Source organism: Benincasa hispida, chromosome 10 (assembly GCF_027475165.1).
Source record: "Benincasa hispida cultivar pf3 chromosome 10, pf3_genome.v1.1, whole genome shotgun sequence".
NCBI lineage: Eukaryota > Viridiplantae > Streptophyta > Magnoliopsida > Cucurbitales > Cucurbitaceae > Benincasa > Benincasa hispida.
Window position 1 is genome coordinate 31,626,800 of NC_143487.1, and position 6,651 is coordinate 31,633,450.

The window sequence follows — 6,651 nt, forward strand, 5'->3', positions numbered from 1 at the left end:
ACTCTTATCCATTGCCACCTTTTATGACTATGAAATTTGGTAGATGGATATCAAGATAACCTTTCTAAATAGCGATCTTGAGGAGAGTATCTATATGGCTCAACCAGAGGAGTTTATTGCATAGGGTCAAGAACAAAAGGTTTTTAAGCTTCAAAAATCCATTTATGGGTTGAAACAAGCTTCTAGATCTTGGAATATAAGATTTGATACTGCGATCAAATCTTATGGCTTTGAACAGAATGTTGACGAGCCTTGTGTTTACAAGAAGATCGTCTATTCTACTATGGCATTCTTAGTTTTATATGTTGACGATATTCTACTAATTGGGAATGAAGTACGTTACCTAACTGACATCAAGAAATGGCTAGCAACATAGTTCCAAATGAAAGATTAGGAAATGCACAGTATGTTCTCGGGATTCAGATTATTCAGAACCGCAAGAACAGAACATTAGCCATCTCTCAAGCAACTTATATAGACAAAATGTTGTCTAGATATAGATGCAGAATTCCAAAAAGGTCTGTTACCTTACAGATATGGAATTCATTTGTCAAAGGATCAATGTCCTAAGACACCTCAAAAGGTTGAAGATATGAGACGCATTCCCTATGCTTCTGCAGTAGGAGCTTGATGTATGCAATGTTATGTACTAGACCTGACATATTCTACTCAGTAGGGATAGTTAGTAGGTATCAGTCCAATCCTAGATATGATCATTAGACTGCCATTAAAAATATCTTCAAGTATCTTAGGAGAACGAGGAACTACATGCTCGTGTATGATACTAAGGATTTGATCCTTACTGGACACACTGACTTTGATTTTCAAACCGATAAAGATGCAAGAAAATCTACATCTGAATCAGTGTTTATTCTGAATGGAGGAGTAGTAGTGTGGAAAAGTGTGAAGTAAAACTGTATTGCAGACTCCACAATGGAAGCTGAATACATAGTTGTATGTGAAGCAGCAAAGGAGGCAGTATGGTTGAGGAAATTCTTGACAGATTTGGAAGTCGTTCCAAATATGCATCTGCCTATCACCCTATATTGTGATAATAGTGGTCCAGTTGCAAATTCAAGAGAACCAAAAAGCCATAAGTGCGACAAGCATATTGAGCGCAAATATCATCTTATACGGGACATTGTACATCGTGGAGACGTTGTAGTGACCCAGATATCTTTTGAGCAAAACATTGCTGATCCTTTTACAAAGGCCCTCACGGCTAAAGTGTTTGAAGGTCACCTACAGAGTCTAGGTCTACGAAGTTTTTAAACTAGGACAAGTGGGAGAACTTTTGGGTATATGCCCTAGTTTATTGTATTCATATATTTGTTGTACTCATATGTTTTTTTTACTTAAATTCAACATTGTGATAATCCACTAGGAGTTTTAGTCCAAGTGAGAGTTTGTTGGATTTTATGTCCTAAAACTCGTAGTTTGTAAATTGATAAACATATTCTGTTTTGTTTTTCGATAAAATTGTTATTGAAATTGTAATCTTGAATCCAATAAACTAGGGTCATGAGGCTATTTAATGTAGACTTGAACTTTATGTGATGACATAAAACATGGATCAAGTTAGAGTACCTAAAATGGTCTATAGTATAGGGATAATGTTGGGCGCCTTGCTCTGGGGACATTATGGATGCGGCCTACTTTGTAGTTAATACAAACGATGTGATCCTAAATCATTCATATAGAAATATGTGATGCAGCCTACTTAGTCACTTTTGCTTTATAACACCGTTTACTATATAAAACTGACTAATTCAAATTTGATGACCTAGGCAACTCGATCTCAATCCTGAGCTAACTATGAACTCCTGTTTATTCTAGATTATCCTTAGATCTACATGAGTGAGAGCAGCTCAACAGCGCTGGCTCAATAATCCTTCCATTTCAAGGGTAAGACTGAGTAAATAGCTGGGAACATAGGGTGCAAGACAGACTTCACTCTTACCCGTCTCTAGTGGTAGTAGATAGGTTGTTCCCTTAAATGTTGACTTCAGAATTAGAACAAGGGGCCCCACCCTCTCACTAGGCTGAGAGGGACTCGATTTTTTGGTTGGACCACAAATCAATTATTCTTTAGAGGTTCAGTGGGACTGAAGGAACAAGAAGTGTTCTCGGGGATAAAAAGCCAAGACCACGAGTAATTTATGAAAGATTGACTTACTAGTTATGGTTATATTAGATGGACAGAAATATATCTACAGTGAGGGGAGTGCAACTACGGGACTTTAGTGGAATGACCCGTTAGTTAACAAATGTTGATTAATTAGGTTAAAAGTTTTACCAGTTAATCTCAGATTGTTGGAGCCCATGATCCGTAGGTCCATTAGGTCCCCCTGTTAGCTTTGATACCACATGATAGAACATGAGACATATGCAGTGGAATAAGATCTAATTACACTCTAATTGTTTCTAATTAAATGAAAATTAGCATGCAAAAGTAAAAAAAAGTAAACTAAAAGAGATAGTGTACAACCTTTGTAGCTCCCAAAACAAGCTTTTTCTTGCTGAATCTTGACCCGAAAGTATTTCTTCATGAACTTCTCTACAACTTGTTCCCACAAAGTTATCTCCCCTAGTTCGAGGGAATATGCCCATTTCTTTGCTTGATCACATAACAAAAATGGGAACAGCGTTAGAAGAACTTCTTCAGCTGAGATATTTGGGAACATAAAAGTGTTACAGATTTTAAAGAGATGGGCGTGCAGATCCTCGCCACACCTTCCACCAAACTGTCAGGCTGTCTGGATCATCTGTAACATAACCGGATTCATCTCAAACCTCGATCCATCCAAAGCTAGCCTCATGATTCCTAGGGAGAAATCATATAGGTTAGGTGATGCATAGTCCTGGATGGGTCTATTACGGTCGTTCGCCAGGAGACTGGGGTTTGCCATGATGTTGTTCGCATTTGCGGCTCTTTCTTTTAGTTGTTCTGCCATTCTTGGAGTTCTTTCTTTTCGTTGTTGACGGTTGTTTCTCTATCTTCTTCAGAACATTCTTTCGATCTTTGGGTCATAGTTGGGCTCAGGAACATGTCCTTCGTTCATGCGACGCCTGCTTTTTCCCTTAACAAAGAAGTAACAGTGCACAGAGGTCAAAAGTTGCAAAGGAAATCAAAAGGTTTACTGTTAGCGCAATATGTACTGTCGTAGTCCCCGGCAACGGCGCCAAAAACTTGATGCATTGTAAACGTGATGCGATTATGATGTGAAGTTTTGGTTATGTGTTATGCATTGCACATGCAAGTTTTCCTAATAAGACCCAAGTATAAGCCTCACTAGGTTTCCTAGTAAGTCCAAGGTCGAACACAGGGACTACTGAGTAAATATGCGACAGCTATTTTGATTCTCTTGCGGTGGTGAAAAAAAAAATAAGTTGGATGGTGTTTTGATAAAGAATATTTTCTATGTGAAGGAGTTCGAACAAAGAGTTGATGAAATCGAGAGTTACAATGAGTATACGGTGAACGGGTTGAGAAGGGGTTTAGCTAACACTTCTTAAGATTACGTACAAGCTATGCGATCATGCTACCCACAAACAACAACATGTCATCTTTCAATGCAAATGCCATAAATCCTATTTCTAGGATGCATGCGATATATACAACAAAGTCGAAAGGACTTATGTCTAAGCCTCTATTCTTGTCTATTCGATGATGCATGATGCACACATAAAACAATGTGACCACAGATTATCATATCCTATTTCTAGGGTGCATGCGATTTATAAATAAGGAAAGAACTTATGTCTAAGTTTCTATTTCTTGCTTATTCGGTTCTAATCTGACTCTCTCAAGCCTAGATTCTAATCTGACTCTCTCAAGTCTAGATTTTATCTTTAGACTACTTTCTCAAGTATCTCTAAAGGGTGAATGACGTATACATAAGACAAGATGATCACATAAAATGTAAATCTTAGGTCATGTTAGCTAAGTACTTCTCAACCCATTCGAAAATTTAGCTACTCATGCGAAGTATGGAGAGATTGAACATAATGTGAAATGAGATTTCCATTTCCTATAAAAAAAAAACGTTGAATACAAAAGAGTAATGAAAAATAGAGATAAGAAGCCTGGTAGCAATGTCTTACTTCCCATGGCCTTTTACACTGTCTTTTTCACTCCATTTCTGTCCAGATGAATATCTTTGCTCTCACAAATGATGGCCCTCTCTCCCTTTGTAGCGCTTTTCGACAGCCTCTCGATCTAACGGGGAATGATCTCTCGGCTTCTTCATCTCCTAGCTCGTCTTCGTCCTCTAAAGCTAATTATGAGTATGTACGTGAATAGACTAACGGCTCTCTAATTTGTATATATGGCGATCCCCGATAGCAATGGTGGCATTCGGTATTTATAGAGCTCAAGGTGAAGCAGCCTTTCTCTCTAACGATTGTAATGATGGGCGGTCATTAAATCTCCTACTCTGATGTGTCGATTAATGGTCACCGAAAGTTGAGTGTACTTGCTACTGTGCGGTTTAACGGCTTGTCAACTAAATTTGAATTCGACCGTCATCAACTTTCTGTCCCATCATGATTTATTAAGTTGTCACCTTGATGCGCAGTCTTTATGTGGCCACCTTCTTAAGCAACTTCTCACGATCACATACGATCGCATGACTTTGCAATCACAATCTTTCATGTGCACGAATGTCTAATTCCTTGGATCGCAATTTTACTTACGCCATTGCATTTTTCCTGCACAAAATAACTAAATTAGCTACTTTTATGCGATGGGTGCATGCGATCGCAATTTCTTCAATTTAGCGCTTTTGGACATGATTTTGTTTATTTTTACCGTCGCAATCTTTCATTGTTTTACTTATTTGCGCTATAATAACGTGTATTTCTACCCATTATCAACTGTCTGGACAGCTTAAACATGATGCTCTGAAATACATCTTCAACTCCAGAATAGAGAAAGGCACCTCTGTTCATAAACATGTGCTTAACATGATGGTCCACTTCAATGTGGTGGAGATGAATGGGTCTAGAATGGATAAGGGCAGTCAGGTTAGCATAATCCTGCATTCATTGCCAAAGAGCTTCCTCCACTTTGTTAGCAATGCGATTCTTAACAAAATATACTCTTACAACTCTCCTCAACAAGTTACAGACCTATCAATCCTTACTGAAAAGTAAGGAGAAGAGGGGAGGTGAGGCAAATGTTGCCTCGTCTTCAAAGACGTTCCATCGAGGTTCGACTTTAGGGACGAAGTCTGCACATTCTACTTCTAACTTTGGAAAGGGGAAAAAGAAGAAGGGTGGTAAGGGGAAAGGGAAGGCACCTGCTAACCTACCACCTGTCGCCCAGAGGAATAGGCATTTGCCGCCAGTTGAAAAAGGAACATGTTTCCACTGCAACTAAGATGGACACTGGAAGAGGAATTGTCCTCGCTGGCTAAAGGAAAGGAAGGCAGCCAAGGAGAACAAAGGTAAATATGATTTACTTTGTGCTAGAAACTTGTTTAGTGGAGAATGATGATTCAGCTTGGATAATTGATTCGGGCACCACTAATCATGTTCGTTCTTTTTTTTAGGGGATTAGATCCTGGTTACAACTAGAGGCTAGTGAGATGACGATGCGAGTAGGCATCGAGCACATCTTCTTAGCTGTGGAAGTGGGAGGAATCCAGTTAACTTTACATTTTATATTTCTTGTTTTAAAAGATGTTTTTGTAGTTCCTAAGTTGAAAAGGAACTTAATTTCCGTAAAGTGTCTGTTACAATGTAAATATACTCTTTCGTTTAATGTTGATAAAGTGTTTATTCATAAAGATGGAGTTGAGATTTGTAGAGCTAAACTGAAAAATAACTTATATGTGCTAAGACCGTTAGCCTTAAGTTCCCTTCATAACATAGAGATGTTTAAATCTTTCGTAACTCAGTCTAAACGTCAACGAATTTCTCCAAAAGAAAATGCCCAACTTTGGCACCTTCAATTAGGGCACATCAATCTCAATAGGATTAAGAGATTGGTGAAAAATGGCCTTCTAAATGAGTTAGAAGAAAATCTTTATCGATGCGAATCTTACCTTGAGGGTAAGATGACTAAGTGACCTTGTACTGGAAAAGGTTATTGAGCCAAAGAGCCTTTAGAGTTAGTACATTCCGACCTTTGTGGTCCTTTGAATGTGCAAGCTAGGGGAGGCTAGGAGTATTTTATCAATTTTACAGTTGATTACTCTAGGTATGGGTATGTTTATCTGATGCAACGGAAGTCTGAATCCTTTGAAAAGTTCAAAGAGTTCAAGGCTAAAGTTGAAAATGCATTGGATAGACGGATTAAAACACTTCGATCAGATCGAGGTGGAGAGTTTTTGGATTTTGGGTTCCAAGACTATTTGATAGAACATGGAATCGTTTCCAACTCTCAGCACCGGGTACACTTCAGCATAATGGTGTAGCAGAGAGGAGAAACAGAACCTTGTTGGACATGGTTCATTTGATGATGAGTTACGCTTCCTTACTGGACTCGCTTTAGGGTTTTCCAGTGGAGATTGCAGTACATATACTCAACTGTATTCCTTCCAAGAGTGTTGCAAGAACACCTTTGGAGTTGTAGAATGGGCGTAACGCTAGTTTACGTCACTTCCTCATATGGGGTTGCCCAGCACATGTACTTGAGGCTAATCCCAA